We start from the raw sequence: 18,199 nt of genomic DNA, 5'->3' as shown, positions 1-18,199 counted from the left end.
TCCTCCACTTCTTCCACCCTCAGAACTATGGCCTGTATGTTGGATCCCTGGTCCGATATAGATGCTGACAGCTTGTTTTTTATGTCAGCGGCCACTGTTCTGAGGTCTGACAAGCTTAATGCTTGGGCATGTTGTAGGTCAGGAGAGGGAAGACTCTATCAGTGTGTCTGCTGGAAGAGCGGGACTCATGTGAGGAGGCCTGAGACGCCACCATGGCTCCCTGTGTCAGGGCTGGCTTAGCCCTTCCTTCTCTGGGCTGGCCGCTCAGCTGTGGGCTAATTGACAGCTCTCTTCTCTCTCCACAGTTACCAGCTGTTCCTGATGATGCTCCTCTGACCTGCCTACTTAAAGCCTTACAGCTCACTTCACTTCTGCCTTTGCCTTGGTCACATCACTGGAAACCATCTCCTGCTGTTTGTTTAACCACTTTCAGACCGGACCACTTTTTGCGATTCGGCACTGCGTCGCTTTAACTGACAATTGCGCGGTCGTGCGACATGGCTCCCAAACAAAATTGACGTCCTTTTTTTCACACAAATAGAGATTTCTTTTGGTGGTATTTGATCGCCCCTGCGGTTTTTATTGTTTGCGCTATAAACAAAAATAGAGCGACAATTTTGAAAAAAACGCATTCTTTTTTACTTTTTGTTATGATAAATATCCCCCAAAAATATATAAAAAACATTTTTCCCTTCAGTTTAGGCCGATACGTATTCTTCTACATATTTTTGGTAAATCGCAATAAGCGATTATTGATTGGTTTGCGCAAAAGTTATAGTGTTTACAAAATAGGGATAGTTTTATAGCATTTTTATTAATAATTTTTTATTATTTTTTTTTTACTAGTAATGGCAGCGATCAGCGATTTTTATTGTGACTGCGACATTGTGGGGGACCCATCGGACATTTTTGACACATTTTTGGGACCATTGTCATTTATACAGTAATCACTGCTATATAAATGACACTGGCAGTGAAGGGGTTAACCAGTGGGTGGCAGTGTAGGGGTTAAGTGTTCCTAGGGGCGTGTTACTAACTGTGGGGGGGTTGGGCTTTAATTTAGTGAACACTGATCTCTGCTCCAATCACATGGAGCAGAGATCAGCGTCACTAGTTGCTAGGCAGAATGGAGAAATGTTGTTTACAACGGCACTTCTCCATTCGGCCGCTCCGTGAGATGATCGCGGGGATGCCCGCGGCGATCGAGTCCGCGGGTCCCGCGACCGGACTCACGGGGGTCCCGACCAGCGCGAGAGCACGCTGCCGGCGGCGCACTCCCAATGGCAGGGCAGCAAATTTAAAGGGACGTACATGTACGCCCATTTGCCTGCCCGTGCCATTCTGTCGACGTACATCGTCGTGCGCTGGTCGGCAAGTGGTTAAAGACTGGCTTGATGAAATCCCTTCTGGCTCCTTATCCTGCTTGTTGTTGCTCTACTTGGATCCCTGACTTCTAGCCTGGCTGACTACCCGATCTGGTTACTGGACTCTGGCTATGCTTGACTACGCTTTTTCTATTTACCTTTTTATTTTTATTACTAAACAAGTGTGATTTAATTGTACTTCTGTCTCAGTCTGATTAATGGTTTCTGACACTCTGAGACCGTGTCCAGAATATCTCCGGGATGTGGCAACATAACTATGTGTCTTGGTCTCTGGGCGAGCAGGAACCAGTTGCTGAGGCGCTCCAGGTTGTACTCTGCATTCTAGATCTAGTCTGTAGCTGTTGTAGTCAGATAGCTGTACCTCGTGGAACAGGAGCTTTGCAATTAAGCATCCATCTTAGAGCGGTTCCAAGCCACGCCCCGAGCCAAAAATATTTTGAGACAAAATCCTTTTTTTCCGTCAATAAGAATCCCGGAGAGTCTTGTTTCATAACTCCTGATGAAGGACCCTGTTTGATGATAGGTTCTGTCTGGAGTTGGGCACCAAGGATCAACACCATCCATATGATTGCTGTGTCCTTGGTAGTCATCATTGTCTTTACCAATCAACAATCTGGTCTGGATTGTACATTTTTTTTCTATTTAAATAAATAGATAGTATGAATACATATTCTTATTCATTACAATTTACCCTTGCTAGCTATGCTGGATATGATCAACATTAATGCGTAGAAGTATGAAATATGAACATCTGTAAGTTGAGAGAATTATCACAATGTCAAATCATTACATTCAATTCACTTATCAAGTCTCTCTTCTTCGAAATTACCTTCCAGCATTCTCAATTGAGGCCTAGAAGACAAGCATGCAATTGAATTGAACCAATAGGTGTGGACATCTTTCAACATGTGAGGCCAATCTGGATAATCACATAGCAGTTCATAGGTAATCGTCTCACCTCGGTGACCTGCTGTAGGTGCATCATAAGCATGTTGTAACATTAGGCCTCTAAATACAGTAGGAAGGAACTACCCACTGTTGAATACCATGCTTTGATGTTCTCATTAGTAAATCATCTTGAATGCTGAATTGTGATATGGTCTTTACTAATAATTGGAGATCCTCTTTTTGGGCATAATCATCCGCTGAATTAGATTATTACCAGGATCTTCAATGTGCTTATATAAGATTCCAAGTATAGGATCCTCTTTTTTGCTTTTAATAAGATCCTCACTGGTAGATTCTTGGCTCCATTGGGCCACATTATTTACAGTTTGCACTTTTGCTTGGTGTCTAGTGACAGCTTCAATAGGTATCGTTCCTAAATAATGATCTATCTCTACATTTTCTCCATTAATGGCAACCTGTTTGGCAAGTTGATTGGCTAAACCATTACCTTCCTTGTCCATGTTCTGGGTTTTAGAATGACCTTTAGTTTTCTTCCAATATGGTTAAGCCATTAATATTGACCAATTCATCAATGGTGCAAAACAATTTGGCATGTTTAACTTTTTTTATTGTTAGACCGAAACATGTTATTTATTTTGCAGGTAGGCAGATACTCAATATAAATATTGCGTACGTAATTGGAATCTGTAGCTATAACAAATTTGGTGAGATTATGCTCTATAGCAATTTGGACAGTCTTGTATACAGCTGCTAATTCTGCCACCTGGCTACTTTTAGCACTAATGCTAAATTTTACTTATACATTTGGGAATTAATTTGTCCATGCAATTCCAATACCAGCCACTAGCTTTCTATCATTCCCTACAATAGTGTGATAAGCACAACCATCAATGTATACACAAGGTAGTAGAGGACAGTAATACTCATCATATTATTTGTAAGGGGAAGAGATTTGTTCCTCTAGGAGATCATCTAGCAGCTCTTCTTTATGAGAAGGAGCCAATCATGACGTTTGGCAAGTCCTTGAGCTACTGGGCATGTCTTATTTTGTTAATACTGAACTTCCAATGGCCATCCTTGTAGAGATAATGTCCAAGCAGTGATTCTTCTGTTTGACAAATTACAATCTCTTATTTTGTTACTTTGCAAATATTGCAGAGGTTGATGTGCGGTTTCAATGATTTTCTCACCCTGAATGTAACTTCTAAAGTTTTGAAGCGCCCAGACTGTGGCAAGTAACGCTTTTTCATGGTCGCTAAATTTTACCTATACAGGTGACAAGGACTTGCATAGGCAATGCTTTTGTTTAAATTGTCTTGTTTTTGACATTTGGCACTGATACGGAGGTTTGTAAAACCAGTTTCTAGATAGAAAGGTTTACCCCCCTCTGGATATCTCAGACATGGGGCTTAGGTGAGTTTTCTTTTAAGCTCATGCATAGCCTGCTCTTGATCCTCTCCCCACATCCATGGTACATCCTTCTTGAGTAATGTCAACAGTGGCTTACTGATTTCTGCATAATTATCAATAAACTTACATGAATAATTCATCATACCCAAAAATGATCTCAGTTCACTGATATTGGTAGGTATTTTTAACTTCATCACAGACTCCGCTTTTTTCTTTTGAGGATTGAGGCCTTCAGAAGTAACCTGTCCTAAGAAATTTACCTTGGAATTGGGCTTTCTGTAATGAAATTTTAACTGTTGCCTCTCTCAACCTATTAAGAACATGTCTAATCTCTTGGATTGGATTATATTTCCAGACGGAAATATATACTCATTTATTTAGCTGTCTGAGATCAGCACATGAACAGTTTAAGGATTCCAAGTATAGGATTATTATAAGGATTGTGCACTGATCTTATAACATCCCTTTCCCTGAGATTCTTAATAATTTCCGCTAGCGAATCATAGGAATCGTGGACTTGATGGACTTGTGTCTTTTTTCAACCTCACCTACTATGTAACAAGCTAGGGGAAGATGGTATTGCTTGATATAAACATGAGGTGCTGCAGGATCAGTCTGAATCCTTGCAATGTGTGTGTCTGTTAGAACACAATCATAGGAATCTTTTGCAAACATACCCTTGATTAGGGATGAGTTTCGTGTTCGAGTCGAACATACGTTCGACTCGAACATCGTCCGTTCGTCCGTTCGGCGAAGTCCGAACATTTTGGTCCGTTCGTGCCAAATTCGTGTGGCGCTCACGGCCCACAATGCACTGCGATGGTGCAGTGCATTGCTGGCTCATGATTGGCCAAGCATGCACTGTGACCCCGCATGCTTGGCCAATCGCAGCGCCAGCAGCAAGGAGAGCCATGATTGGCCACAGGCAGGATGCCTGTGGCCAATCATAGCTCAGGCTGTGTAGTGCACGCCCCACACTATATAAGGCCGCCAGCGTGGCGGCCTTGTGTAGTGTGTTGGCGTCTGAAGCAGTGGGTGTTCTGTGTACCTTCAACACAGTACACACCGATCGTTTTCGGCCGATTTTCGATCTTGCTGTTGTGTAGTGGTAGTTGTCTGCGTGCCCTGACCGCAGTATACACCGCTATATTCACCTCACCTATATAGCTAGTGATCTATGTTTTATAATAGAGCTTGCAGTCAGTAGTGTTAGGAGCTTGTGCGTGCTGTCTGCATGCTCTGTACCCAGTACATACCGCTATATCCACCTACATAGCTGTTCTCTATTTGAGCCCACTTGCCATCTGCAGGAGTTATTGGAAGTTATGTGTGCCTCCAGCACAGCACAGTATACATCTGTATATACCCCTTTATCTCTGGTGTTCTATAATAAAGGCATCTGCAGGAGTTAGTGGGTGTTCTGTGTACCTTCAACACAGTACTCACTGATCGTTTTCGGACGATTTTCGATCTTGCTGTTGTGTAGTGGTTGTTGTCTGCGTGCCCTGACTGCAGTATACACCGCTATATTCACCTCACCTATATAGCTAGTTATCTATCTTTTATAATAGAGCTTGCAGTCAGTAGTGTTAGGAGCTTGTGCGTGCTGTCTGCGTGCTCTGTACCCAGTACATACCGCTATATCCACCTACATAGCTCTTCTCTATTTGAGACCACTTGCCATCTGCAGGAGTTATTGGAAGTTGTGTGTGCCTCCAGCACAGCACAGTATACATCTGTATATACCCCTTTATCTCTGGTGTTCTATAATAAAGGCATCTGCAGGAGTTAGTGGGTGTTGTGTGCCTCTAGCACAATATACACTACCCAACTGCTTTTTTACCCAACTCCCTTCAGGCCATTACCATGTCTGGAAGGCCAGCAAGGAAAGGCAGACAGGCGCGAGCCGATAAAAGAGGGCAAGCAGGCTCTGTGTCTAGAGACAACAGTGCTGGTCGTGGACGCGGTGCATTGTCATCAGCACGTGGCCATGGGACACGCTTGTCCTTCTTTTCGGCAGCTGGATATGTTGAGCCGCAACATGCCAACGACTTGGTAGAGTGGATGACCAAGCCCTCTTCAGCCTCCTCATCCTCTCTCACCCAGTCTCAGGGTACTAGCAAAGCAGCTGCCAACGCATCGTCTTCCCTCCTCTCAATGTCATCATCAGTGACTCCTTCCCTAGACCCACCACGTCCTCCTGAGGAGTCTCCTGAACTCTTTGAGCACAGTGTTGGGTACATGCTCCAGGAGGATGCCCAGTGTTTTGTGGGCTCTGATGATGACACTCAGCTAGAGGAAGGCAGTAGCCTGAGTGCAGAGAGAGGGGATGCTCAAGAAGGACAGCAATCTGTCATGTTCCACAAGCTGCAGCATACTACCAGGTTTGCTACAGCGATGAAGAGGGAGGGGATGATGAGGGCACTGACTCCACGTAGGTGCCTGGAAGGAGAGAGGAGGAGAAGGAGGAGGCACATGTCCAACGAAGCAGGATGCCCTCCGGGGGCCAGCTTAGGGGCAGCACACCGACTGAAGCACACCGCAGAGCTCCGCCTGTGCAGGGCGCTGCCTCTGCGCGTTATTCTAAAAGTTCTTTGGTGTGGGCCTTTTTTGAGACAAGTGCATCAGATCGCACCGCTGCTATTTGCAACATATGTCTCAAGCGTATCTCGCGTGGCCAAAACATCAGCCGCTTGGGCACCACATGCTTGACCAGACATATGTTGACCTGCCATGCAGCTCATTGGCAAGCGTACCTCAAAGACCCACACCAAAGAACAAAGCGGACCTCTCCTTGCTCCTCATCAGCTGGCATCTCCAACCCCACTAGACCTTCAGTCCTCTCTGAAACCTGCTCTGATAGGAATGAAGGTGTAGAATTAGGTGTGTCACAGCCAAGTGCTTCCGGGAACTCTGCTAGCGGTATACCCACGTCCGATTATTGCAGGCAAATGTCCCTGCCCCAGCTGTTGGACCAGCGAAAGAAGTTCACTCCCAGCCATCCACATGCCCAGCGGTTGAATGCTAGCTTGGCTAAATTGCTAGCACTTCAACTGCTGCCTTTTCAGTTGGTAGACTCGGCCCCCTTCCGTGAGTTTGTACAATGTACGGTTCCTCAGTGGCAGGTCCCCAAACGCCACTTTTTCTCACGGAAGGCGATTTCGGCTCTCTACCGGCATGTGGAAGGCAATGTCCTTGCCTCACTGGACAGGGCGGTCAGAGGTAAGGTGCATATTACCGCTGACTCATGGTCCAGCAGGCATGGACAGGGACGTTACCTGTCTTTCACGGCCCATTGGGTCACTCTTCTGGCAGCTGGGAAGGATGCAGGACAAGGTGCAGTAGTGTTGGAGGTTGTTCCGCCACCATGCCTCCAAAATGCTACTATTGGTTGCGACACACCTCTCTCCTCCAGCCCCTCCTCTTCTTCTTCCTCCATGGCCTCTTCCAGTGCTCTGTCCTCAGAACCAGCGGTGCTTCGTAGGCGTTCCAGGGGCTACGCAAGTACGCAGGCAAAACGATGCCATGACGTGCTTGCGCTGGTTTGTTTGGGGGACAGGAGCCACACTGGAGCGGATGTTTTGTCAGCTCTGCAGGGGCAGGCCGAGAGGTGGTTGACGCCACGCCAGCTTAAGCCAGGAATGGTGGTTTGTGACAATGGCACCAACCTCCTCTCCGCCCTCCGACAGGGACAACTGACCCATGTGCCCTGTGTAGCTCACGTCCTTAACCTGGTGGTGCAGCGGTTCTTGGGCAGGTACCCCGGCTTACAGGATGTCCTGAAGCAGGCCAGGAAAGTCTGTGTGCATTTCCGCCGATCATTTAATGCCTGTGCTCTGCTGGCTGAGCTCCAAAAGCAGTTGAACCTGCCCAAGAACCGCCTTATATGTGACATGCCCACCAGATGGAACTCAACATTGGCCATGCTGCAGCGGCTGCACACGCAGCAGAGGGCCATCAATGAGTACCTGTGCGACTACGGCACCAGGACAGGGTCAGGGGAGCTCGGTTTTTTCTCACCACGCCAGTGGGGCATGATCAGGGATGCATGCACTGTCCTGTCACCGTTTGAGGAGGCCACAAGGATGGTGAGCAGTGACAGTGCATGCATCAGTGACACTGTACCTCTTGTCCACCTCTTGGAGCATACGCTGCGTGGAATAATGGACAGGGCACTTGAGGCAGAACAGAGGCAGGAAGAGGAGGACTTCCTTGCCTCTCAAGGCCCCCTTTATCCAGACAGTGTTCCTGCTGTGCCACCCATCACACAGGAAGAGGATGAGGAGGATGTCAGCATGGAGGTGGAGGCTGGCACTCAGCATCAGCAGCAGCAGCAGCAGCAGCAGTCTTGTAGGGATTATTTACAGTCCCAAGAAACACGAGGACTTGTACGTGGCTGGGAGGAGGTAGCTGCGGATCATGTTGTCCTTAGTGACCCAGAGGACTCCGGACCGAATGCCTCAGCTAACCTACGCTGCATGGCCTCCCTGATCCTGCAAAGCCTGCGGAAGGATCCTCGTATTCTTCGGATCAAGGAGAGGGACCATTACTGGCTGGCCACTCTCCTTGATCCACGGTACAAGGGTAAGGTTGCCGACCTTATCTTGCCATCGCAGAGGGAGCAGAGGATGAGACATCTCCGGGAGGCCTTGCAGAAAGGTCTGTGCAACGCGTTCCCAGAGACTGGGAGGTTACAAACTCCTGGTCCTGGACAACGTGTTGCTGAGGCATCGGTCAGAAGGAGCGGTGGAGAAGGTGGCCGTCTGACTGATGCTTTCAGACAATTTTTTAGTCCGCAGCCCCAAGGTATTATCGGTTCCAGCACCCATCGCCAGCGTCTGATTTACATGGTGCAGGAATACCTAGGGGCAAGGTCAGACTTGGACACCTTTCCCACCGAAAATCCTCTGGCTTACTGGGTCTTGAGGATGGATCACTGGCCAGAGCTTGCACAGTATGCAATTGAGCTACTGGCCTGTCCTGCATCCAGCGTTCTTTCGGAACGCACCTTCAGTGCTGCTGGTGGCTTTGTTACCGATCACAGGGTGCGCCTGTCCACCGAATCAGTTGATCGACTGACCTTCATCAAGATGAATCAGTCTTGGATCACCCACAGCTACCAAGCACCTGAAGCTGATGTAACAGAATAATTTTTTTTGAAATATCACATCCCTTCAAGACTGCCTATGCTGATGCTGAGTGACTGTCCTGTTATGTTGATTGTCTATCCTCTTCCTCCTCCGCTGATATGTTGGAAGAACATTTCTGGTTCTGGGTGATGCCATCAGCCCAATTTTTCTGCCCCTGTTTAACAGGGGCGTTTAATTACAATTTTTGATGCAATGCTTTGCAGCAGGGCTAATTCCTGCAATAAAACTAGAGTATATGGAAGAGGTTGCAGTGTGGTGTCACCAGTACCAGTGCCTAAGGCCCAATTTTTCTGCCCCTGTTTAACAGGGGCGTTTAAGTACAATTTTTGATGCAATGCTTTGCAGCAGGGCTAATTCCTGCAATAAAACTAGAGTATATGGGAGAGGTTGCAGTGTAGTGGCACCAGCACCAGTGCCTAAGGCCCAATTTTTCTGCCCCTGTTTAACAGGGGCGTTTAATTACAATTTTTGATGCAATGCTTTGCAGCAGGGCTAATTCCTGCAATAAAACTAGAGTATATGGCAGAGGTTGCAGTGTGGTGTCACCAGCACCAGTGCCTAAGGCCCAATTTTTCTGCCCCTGTTTAACAGGGGCGTTTAAGTACAATTTTTGATGCAATGCTTTGCAGCAGGGCTAATTCCTGCAATAAAACTAGAGTATATGGGAGAGGTTGCAGTGTGGTGGCACCAGCAGCAGTGCCTAAGGCCAAATTTTTCTGCCCCTGTTTAACAGGGACATGTAATTACAATTCTTGATATAATATTTCACAGGAGGGCCCCTTCCTGTGCCCACCCAGAGTAACGGTGAGGACTTATAGTGTTGTGGCACCAGCACCACAACCACCAAAGGTCAATTTTTCTACCACTGTTCAACAATGGCATGTAATTACAATTCTTGATATAATCGTTCACAGCAGGGCGCTCCAGCGCCCACCAAGAGTCACTTTGAGGGCTTACAATGTTGTGGCAAAACCAACACCTTGTTCCGCCATTTCTGCAGAGCATATAGGGCAGACCCCTACTTTCAAACATCCAATTTACAAACATCTCCTACTTGCAAACGGAAGGAGACAACAGCAAGTGAGATGAAAAAAGATGGACGACAAAACAAATTATACAGGGGTGATAACCCTTCCCTATGTTTTCCAAAAAGCTTAAAAATAGTTTTTTTGACTGGAGCTATACTTTAAAAATGTACCAGTTGAAAATTACAAACAGATTCAACTTAACACAACAAACCTACACAGTCCCTGTCTTGTTTGCACCGCCTGTATACTGCTGTTCTGAGTATATAGGGCCTGGGGGCCACACGCATTTTCTTTTTTTAATATGGGTACAGGGTTCCCCTTAATATGCGTACAAGACCCAAATAGGCTGGTAATGGGCAGGGAGAGCTACCCATGCCATTTTTCTCAATGATTTTCAACCATATTGCAGGAACCAGATATAACATTAAAACCATAAGCAGTTTTAAATGATGTTATTTCCGTTTAATGTCATTTTGTGCAGGGACTGTTCTAAACACGGGAAACACGTGGCACTTCACAGGCATACTACAGACACCCCCCAGGCACCATATTTAAAGGAATATTTCACTTTTTTTTCACTTTAATCGTCATTAAAATCAGTGCTCCCGCCAAAACGGCCATTTTTAAAAACATTTTAGGCATTGACCCATGTCCCCTGGGCAGGAGCCAGGTCCCCAAAACCCTTTTTAGGACAGTATCTTGCATATTAGCCGTCAAAATTAGCACTTTTAATTTCGAACGTTCGAGTCCCATAGACTTCAATGGGGTTCTAAAGTTCGTTTGAATTTGGGGTCCGTTCGAAAGTTCTGGTGCGAACCGAACCGCGGGGTGTTCAGCTCATCCCTACCTTTGATCTCCAAAATCCCTTCTTTTAATACCTGACGCTCAATGTCTTTAAAACATAGATCAAAAAAAATCAGAGGTTGACCTATTTCATAGATTTCTTCAAGCATGTCAGTGGGGTCATGATCGGACTTATTAGTCTTTTCAGTGTACTGATGATATTCCACTGCTCCTTGCTCTTTAATTGTATGATCAAAGGTAATGGAGGCTTCCTCCACCTTGCAGGTACCTTCTTTGGGATAGAATGGATATGCTGAATTTATAGTAAACAATTCTTCTGGAGAAGAATTAAATGCTTGTTGGACTATTCGCTCTTCGGTGAGATATTGTTCAGATATTAGGCCAATAATTGTATTATGAAACCCAAAAGTATAATAATCAGAATCTAAGGCTAGACCAAGTATGGAATCCTTGGACAGAAAAACTTCATTTGGAGATCTATTATTAACAATTACTTGGGTTTTACATAGGGATGCACCGACACTGAGTACGAGTATCGATACTTGACATCATGTCGACGAAAAACAAGCTCTGGACTGCCACACTCTTCAGAAAACCACTTTCTTTTATTGGAAAATCACATCACAGCTCAACAAAAACAGCGAACAAGGAAAAATTGCTGACGTTTCGCACTAACTGTAGTGCTTATTCATAGGTTTTCTGAAGAGTGCGGCAGTCCAGAGGTTGTTTTTCATCTGTTGCTAGTGGTAATAGCAAGTACCAGCCGAAGAGACAGTTTACAGCCTGCATGTGTGCTCCTGGAGCCGTGAGATCCTTTCTACTTCACATCATGTACTCTCCGATACCTGATTTTGGTCATGTGACCATTTTTTTTTTTTAAATAATGAAAAATTACACATTTTTACCATAATATGAGGAATTGAAATGCAGTCAAAAGACCTATGAAAGAAAATGTTTATTTGCTGGTCACAAACACAAAGCTGTTAAAGCGCAAATTGCACAGAACATGTTATATAAAAAAAATAATGTCAAATCAAATGTCATCAATGACATGTACATCGCAAGTACACAATTAGGCATGAGGAGAAGCAAGAACAGTACAGTACCTCAGTCAACTCACAACACAAGGCATTATTAAAAAACAACATGTGTTTGTTTCCAGTTCAACTTCTTAGCCCTTGTACACATGGTCGGACATTCCGACAACCAAATCCGTCAGATTTTGTCCATCCGATTTTGTCCGAAACTGTTGCATACACACAGTCAGACAAAGTTGTCAGAAAATCCAACCGTACTTAACTTGATGACCTTATTTCGTTAGGATGGGACTACATTCAGGCTAGTAGCCAATAGCTTTGGTCTAAGAATTTGATCTGAGCATGCGTGGCACTTTGTCCGATCGGAATTCTCTACACATGATCAGACAAAGTCCGATCGGATCATGTTGTCAGAAAATTTTATAGCCCAGCTGGAAAACTTGGTCCGTCGGATACTCAGACGGAAACAGTCCGATGGAGCCCACACACTGTCGGATTATCCGACAACACGGTCCTATCGGACATTGTCCATCAGAATGTCCGACCGTTGGTACAAGGGCTTACACATGTGTAAGAGAAACACATTTCACAGCCAGAACATTCCAGGATGGGAAGGAAAGATGTGTGTTAGGTTGGCATGTAGGCTGCAGTAAGGCATCATGCACAGCTCAAAGCAGCTGCTTCTCCAGGTGTTTAGCTCTTTGAGCTTTTTCTTTTCTCTACCTGTTACCTCTTCCCCTCCATGTTAGCCTATGTGTTCATTCATGGCCATTGGCCAAGGAACACTATACGGTTTCAGAAGTTTAGTGGCAGGGCAGCTTACAGGTAGCAGGCAGAAAAAAGAAAAAACAAAGAAATTGGAAATGGAAATCCTTGGATTTTTTTTCTGCCTGTAAACTTTCCTGCCACTTATCTCCTGAAACTGGTGTGCAATGGGCTGACATGGAGGGGAGGCATTAACAGGCAGGAAAAAAGCTGAAACTCCTTGAGGAGCAAATGCTTTTAGCTGCATTGTACAGGCAATGTGCCTTGAATGAAAAGCTCAAATGTCACACAGAACATGAAATATGGTCATTGTTGATGACGCCACGTATAAAACAAATATTTAGAAGTTCACGTCATCACATCAACCAACCCAAGTGCAATACAGTTAAATAATGTTAGGACTGAGGAGGAACAACTGAACAGTACCTCAAAACTAGCATTATTTTAATTTTTAGCTTCTAGTTCAACTTCTTATGAAACTCGTGAAAAATTTTTTTTCACAGATCAAAATTTGGTTTATTCCAGGATGGCAAGGCCAAGGAGCCAAGGACTTAGCAGCAGTAAGGCCACATGCACAATAAAGCTCAAAGTAGCTGCTCCTACAGGCGTTTGAGCACCCTGTTTTTGAGCCTTTCGTTTGCCTGTAGTGTTAACTCTATGCGGCTCCACATGGGTCCCCCATGCATTGCACGTTGAATAACCTATAGTGTGCAATGTGAACACCATAGATGTTTCACTTTTTCACTTAAGGAAAAAGTTTGTGGCATGGAGATAAAAAGGCAAAAAAAAAAAATGGAGGGGAATTAATAGGCAGAGGAAATGCTAAATGTTAGGCCTGAGAAGGAGCAACTGGTACTGAACAGTACCTCAAAACTAATATTTTGTAAACATTTTTTAAATAAATTAAAAAGTGCTAGCTTCTACTTCAACTTCTTATGAAAAACTCCTGGAAAAACATTTTTCACGGACCAAAATTAGGTGCATTGCAGGATGGCAAGGCCAAGGACATTGCACGTTGAATCACCTATAATTTCACTTAAGGAAAAAGTTTGTGGCATGGAGTTAAAAAGGCCAATTTTTTTTTTTAAAGGCCAACATGGAGGGGAGTTAACAAGCAGAGAAAATTAGTTGGACAGTAACAGGTGGAAGATTACTTTTCCAATTCAAACACAGGTGGTAAGTTTTTTTTAACCACTTCAATACAGGGCACTTTCGCCCCCTTCCTTCCCAGCCCAATTTTCAGCTTTCATCGCTCTTTCAGTGACAATTGCGTGGTCATGCTACACTGTACCCAAATGAAATTTTTATCATTTTGTTCGCACAAATAGAGCTTTATTTTGGTGGTATTTATTCACAAAACCGTTTTTACTTTTTTGCGATATAAGCGCAAAAAAGCGGAAATTTGGAAAAAAAACAATATTTTCTTTTTTCTATTTTAAAAGAAATCCAATAAAATCAAATTTTGTCATAAATTTAAGCCAAAATGTATTCTGCTACATGTTTTTGGTAAAAAAAATTCCGTTAAGTGTATAATAATTGGTTTGTGTGATCACGGACATATGTACGCAAATGATCATGTACATATGTGTGCAGGTGATCACGTATATATGTGTGCAGATAATCATTGGAACATGTGATTTTAGTGGGACATATGTGGGGGACATGTTTTTATTATTAGGGACATGTGTTTTTATTATTTGGGGACATGTATGTTTTGGGGACATGTGTGTTATGGGGACATATGTGGGGACTGTGTTTACACTGTGTGGTGTGTTGTGTACTACACTAGACTGGTGATCAGTGAGTAAAAAGCTGTAAAAAAAGCTCATACTCACTGATCATCAGCCGGCTGCAGCGATCTGCTCTCCTCTCCTCAGCGATGACTTCTGTGTGAGGAGAGGAGGAGCTGATTGCCTAGCAACCGGCTGTTTGTTTACATCACATGACGGCCGTGATTGGACACGGCCGTCATGTGATCAGGAGGGCCAATCAGAGAGCCCTCCTGCCGATCTGAGATGCGCCGTGTCCGCTGCGCGGGCACGCGCGATCCCGCTCCTTCTGATGGACGTTCCTGAACGTCCTATCAGAAGTAGACGGCTCCCACTCGGCCGTATATGTGCATTGGCCGGGTGGGAAGTGGTTAAGAAACAGAATAATCTTTGCATGTTCAGTTAGAAGTCGGTTTCTGGTGTCAGTCAGAATGTGTGACGCTGCACTAAACAATCTGTCACTGAAAGATATTTTTGTGCCATTTGGGCTAGAGTGGGAAATCTCAGTTTATTGACTGCCCAATACTCAAGAGGTTTTTCCGAACGAGGCACAGTGATCTCTCCAAGATATGCTTCTAGTTGTATGGTAGCAGCTGCGGGAGCACTGTTCTCTAATGTAGGTGAATAAACAATTTTTTGGAAAACACTGTCCACAGTGACACTGGTACCTGGCTGTTGCTCACTGTGAGGCCTTTTGGTAGCTGGTTTCTCAAGCACCTCAGGTGTAGCTGTCTGTTCCTGTACAGAAGATATTTCTTGCATTTCCTGCACGAACATCTCTTTGGCCTGCCTGCCAGCATCTGCATTTTAGAAGAACCGATCTTTATACCTAGAAGAAGAAAAATACAAGACATTAGACAACGTCATGCAAGCAAAGCAACAACTGTGGAAGCTTGCTGTGGGAGCACTGCTAGAAGGAAAGGTGACGGCAATATTCAAATAAAAAAAAAGTCAAAATAGCAGCCAGCAATAACTAATTGATTACCGTGGATTGAGTAAGGTAGCGATGCAGTAAAGTGGATTTTGCTCCATGTCAGAGAACCATTTCTGCAAAGCACCAAGCAATGTGTTCTTCATCGTTTTCACACCGTGGTCCTCATCCACTTCTTTAGATAATAATCGCTGTAGCACAGTCACTGCAGGAATTACAACTGAGGCAAAAGAATCTGAACAACTCACATGCCGAGTTAACTCTTCAAAGAGAGCCAAGATGTTGATCATCTTCTCCATGAGATTCCACTGATTTTCAGTGATCATTGCAGGCAGCTGATGTTTTGACACATACACTCCAATGGCCCGTTTTTGCTCTATCAGAGACTGCAGCATGTAAAAAGTGCTGTTCCAGCGAGTCTGAACATCTTGTTGAAGTCTATTAATGGGTTGACCAAGCTGGATCTGAATATCTGGCAACCAAGAATATGGCAGGTTTGAATGTTTAAACTGCCCAACTATTTTGCGCCCAACTCCCACAGCCTCTGTTATGCTGTGCTGTGATAAAAGCCCCTCTGAGACAGCCAGCTGCAGTGTATGTGCCACACATGAAAGACTCTGAAGACCAGCATCTTCAACACCTTTTTTCATATTTCTGCCATTATCATGGACTACCACATGGACAGAACTTTTGGGAATCACCCAAGTGTCAAGCATTTTCTTCTAGTATGCTTCTAGTATGCTTTTTATAGCTTGGCCTGTGTGAGAGCCTTGACATTTCTTTGCATGCAGCATGACTTGGTGCCAAGTGAAATTGGCATCAATCCACTGTGCAGTTAAGCTAATTAGAGACACGGGACTCACACTACTGCTCCAAATGTCCATGGTGAAACTGATAGCCTTTATGTCCTCCTGTAGCATGTTGGTAATGTGTTTTTTCACTGTGTTGTGTAATTGTGGCAACAGGACATCTGTGACGGCAGCTAGGAATTTCATACTTTGGCTCCAAAAGATTCATACGTCGCTGAAAACCCACATTGCCAACTATTGATAGTGGCTGAGCATCAAGACCAATGAATTGGGTAACTACTTCAGTCCTTGGGTTATCCATGGAAAATTCCTCACATCAGGCAAGGGTTTGCTGCCATGTCAGCTGCTGAATGCAAGAGCTAGTGACAGCTGTAAATTCGCCATGCTCAGTCTTGTGTTTCATTTTGAGGTGTTTTGTGAGATTACTGGTATTATAAGAACTAACTTTTGAACCTCCTCTGGATATTTTGGCAGAACAGAATTTGCAGTCTGCAATGCGTTTGTTGGTTTAATCATTTTTAAAAAAAACTTCCAGACAGCTGACATTCTGCTGGCAGTGGCATCCGTTTGCATTGGTGACACCTACTATTTTTTTTAATAATGAAGCTGCTCTCACCAGTGCTTGTGTTTTTTTCCTGCTGCATCCAGCATCTTGGTATGGCCAAGTAAACCAGTGGCAGTGAGGATGATGAAATCCATCTGTTGGGTACAACGGTCGCGGTCGGTATCTCTACAATACAGAGAGGATGGTCTCAGAAAAGCACATGCAGGAAAATGTTAGGCAAGAGACAATGATGATTTATGTAACAGCAGCAGCCATTTGCCACCATGATGGACATGTTAGGGAACAGAGACAATGTAGGACACTAATGTAACACACACAAACACAGGCTGGCCGCCATGCTGGACAGTGGACATTAGGTTAAGCAAGAGACAGAGACAATGTGTGACAAACTAAGTGTAACACAGGCTGGCCACCATGTTAGGCAAGAGAGAGAGACGATGTGGGACAAACTAAGTGTAACACAGGCTGGCCGCCATCTTAGGCAAGAGAGAGAGAGACAATGAGGGACAAACTAAGTGTAACACAAACGCTGGCCGCCATGTTAGGCAAGAGAGAGAGACAATGTGGGACAAACTAAGTAACAGAGGCCGGCCGCCATGTTTGGCAAGTGATGTAAGACACATAACATAAGTAAGCAAGCAACATTTATAGAGAAGAGCACTCACCGGCCACCATGAGGGGACATAAGGGGTGTAAGGAGGGAGGATGCTCGCCATGTGGGGCAGCCATGTAGCAGACGCTGTAGCAGACGCAGCAGCAAAACATGTCATGAGGGATACAGCACTCACCGTCGTGTGGAGAGGCCGCAACCTTATCCAGTTCACGAGCTCCGCCCAATTTGACATCACTTCCGGTATCGGTTTCTGGTATCGGTGAATTTTCCCGAGTACAGATACCCCCCCCCCCCCCGAAAAGGCCAAGTATCGGTACCGATACCGATACTTTACATCCCTATTAATTAAACTGGACCAACTTGTATCCCAGAAATTGCAGGGTTAGAGCAGACGTGTTCAGCCAAGGGTTCCATGATGTCAGAGAATTAGTAGACCAGACTGTGTGGACTGCATAGAGGAAACCAGAAACACATTTAAGTGAAAAATAATGGTGTTTATTTACATAGGTGAAAATTAAGTGAATATAATAGTGCACAACCAACCCAAAACCACAAACAACAATGATATATACAAATAATGGGAGATACCAGAATCGTAACAAAAGCCAGGCCGAGGTCATACACAGGGGGATCAGCAGATTGGTAAGGATGGGGAATAAACAGGACAGGGCAAGGACGGATGGATGGGCTGCAGAGCAGGAATCCAAGGCAAACAAGAGGGACAGGGACAGGTCCAGGATGGGATCAGATTAGATCAGGTCGGGTCAGATGCAGGCTCAAGGTCAGAATAGCAGGCTCAGGCTTAAGGTCAGGGCCCAGGGAGAGAGATACCAAGGCAAGCATGTGTGGGCTTTCCGCGTATTTATAAGACTGCATTAATTGTCCTCAAGTAACACCTGAGCGCAGGAAGTGTTGCCTGCTCCCTACTGCCAGGATCAACCCGCAGGTGGACTCTAGTACTGCGGCCCAATGATGACATAACAAACTGCCAGGAGACACCTGCATGCCAAATGATGGATCTTAC

The sequence above is a fragment of the Lithobates pipiens genome, unplaced genomic scaffold, assembly GCF_037356315.1.
Source record: "Lithobates pipiens isolate NorthernLeopardFrog02 unplaced genomic scaffold, aLitPip1_a1.2 Scaffold_18, whole genome shotgun sequence".
NCBI classification, from domain to species: Eukaryota; Metazoa; Chordata; class Amphibia; order Anura; family Ranidae; genus Lithobates; species Lithobates pipiens.
This window is presented reverse-complemented; position numbering follows the sequence as displayed.